Source organism: Propithecus coquereli, unplaced genomic scaffold (genome assembly GCF_000956105.1).
Source record: "Propithecus coquereli isolate 6110/MARCELLA unplaced genomic scaffold, Pcoq_1.0 Scaffold425, whole genome shotgun sequence".
NCBI lineage: Eukaryota > Metazoa > Chordata > Mammalia > Primates > Indriidae > Propithecus > Propithecus coquereli.
Genome location: NW_012150008.1, coordinates 146360 through 148932, shown reverse-complemented (window position 1 = coordinate 148932; position 2573 = coordinate 146360).

Sequence of the window (2573 nt, the reverse complement as noted above, 5' to 3'; positions counted from 1 at the left end):
GGCTGGATGGAGGGAGGCCAAGAATCAGTTTTGATAAAAGCAAAATCTGACCTTTTGCTTATCAGTAAATACCCTAAGTGAGGGTATTTACTGATATTCATTCCACTTGACATGAATATTTGTATGTTTTGCTGTGGAAATATCAATGTGTTCGATTATGGGGTGCTGCCTCAGATCCTGTAACAAAGGTAAATTAAATTTCTATGGGTCAAATTGACACACTACAAAGTGGTTTGAAATTAATCCCTCATTTCAGTAATTCTGACATGGCTGCATATTAGACTAACTCCAACAGCTAGAGACTGGGGCTGGAGTGACAGGCAGTGGCTGAGCCTCACCTGGACCCAGTATGCCAGGGGACTTCCTCAGACAAAGGACAGAAGATCTGATCCACAAGGAATGTCGCCTTCAAGTAAGGAAACTTTGTTTTCCCATTTCCATTTCCTGATCTCTATAGAAGAATGGCAGACTGGAGTAGCCCTACAAGGAGGCAAGTTTGTATGCATGAGTAGCCTTTAAAAATATTTACTAACTTCTGAATGTAACGTGGTGGAACCAAGAAGTCTCTGTCTATTTCTCCTTTCCGAAACCAAGTTTAAGTAACAAGAATAAGAAGCAATAGATTTGGAAGTTTCATATTTGATGAAGTGAAGAAACATCTATAATTCCGAGCTTCAAAATTCTCAAAGTGGTGCTGCTAAATGTGGTGAAAATTCTGAAAGAGGAAATGGCTGCTGCATTGATAAGCACAAAACTCCCCCAAAGCAGTAGCATACCTGGAAAGGCAAGAGAGAGGGCATCTTGGTTGCAGCCACAATATCACTTGAACAGTCTGCTTTACAGGCATTCCTAAACTCTATTTACAAAGTGCAGAATGGCAGGGGTGAGCAGCAAGAAGGCTCAAGGTGGAAACACATGGGTTTTGAAAAGACAATTTATCACGTGACAGAGGGAGAGGAAAGATTGCCAATGATGTGTGTAGGACTGCAAAGTAAAGGCTAAATCCTGCTACACAAAGTATGGGTTATGGACTAGCAGCATCAGTGTCATCTGACAAATTTAGCATTCCAAAATTGTGGTCCCCATCCCAGGGTCATTATTCAGAATTTGCATTTTTGCAAGATCCCTAGGTGATTTGTACACATTATGGCTTGAGAATCACTGGGCTAAGACATATTTCCTGCTAATCTGAAGCAGTGCCCTTTGATCTATATCAGGAAGAACTCCTCTCATTCAAAAATTGTAAAAGTCCAGCCCTTTACAGATCCTATCGATCATGGCAGACTCAAACTTATAGAACTTCCCTTCACAAAAACTGAACAAAATGAAAAGAAATGGTGTGCCAGCATCACGGAAAGAGGAAGTAGTACCACCTCATATCCCACACTTAAACATGTAATACAGAAACAACAGTTAGGGCCATACTAAAAGAATATGTCAGCATCTATGGTACTCTCTGTCTTCTGGGAAAAGCAGCATAATGGAGTAGGTGGAGGAAATTCTGGAAAATTTCACTGATATATCCCAATCTGGGGGACAAAATGTAGGTAGCGCTGGACAAAGGTACATAAAATTCCTCTAAGAATCCTTTTACTTCACACCAGATAGATACTAGTTTGGTTAGGAAAGGATAGTAGGCAGTATCTATTAAAACATGCCTGCCTCCTGACCCACCCATCTATCCTCTAAAAATATTGGTAAAATTTTTTCAAAAGCATATGTACAATACTGTTAATGGCAGCGTTGTTTAAAAAATTAAAATTCTTAGATTTATAGTGATTCCTGCCCTCTCTAAATGCATATCTGAAATCTGCACTTCTGGCAAAGATGGAGTTATAGGGAATGATTTAACCTGCCATCTGAAATACTTAAAATACATGAAACCTTGGTGTTCAAAACATTGCACACTGGGCAATGAAAGAAAATGGGAAAAATGGGAAAGAAATATGATTCCTATGATTTCCTTAGATAATCACGTGGAGAGAGTATCCTTGCTGTGGTTCAGGTCTTTCTGAATTGAGGTGATAGAGCTGGGAGTCAGGGTGATCAAGGTAGCTAGAGTTCATAAGATAGAGTCCCTGAGAGGAGAGAGCTCTCAGAAAACAAATCCCTAGAAATCTGTAGAGGGTTGCCCCTCTATTTTTCATTTGAGTACTGATGAGAATATGGATGTGAGGCAATTACCTGAAGCTGGAGAAAGAATTGACAAAACTACAAGGAGAAATAGATAAACCCATAATTATAATTGGAGATTTCAGCATGCTTCTCACAACAGAAGATGTAGGCAGAAAATCAGTGAGGATACTGTACACTTGAACAATACCATTTGACCTAATTGACATTTAAAGAACAATCTACCCCAAGAAGAGAACATACATTGTTGTCAAATGTACTCACACGTCTAAATAAATTTTTTTTAAAAATGGAAAATTTAACATGCAAAATATGTTTTCTGATCAGAATCGATTTAACTTAGAAATCAAACAACAGAAAGATAATTAGAAAATCCCCAAATATTTGGACCAAAATAGCACACTTTTTAGTAACCCATGGGTCAAAGAAGAAATCAAAAA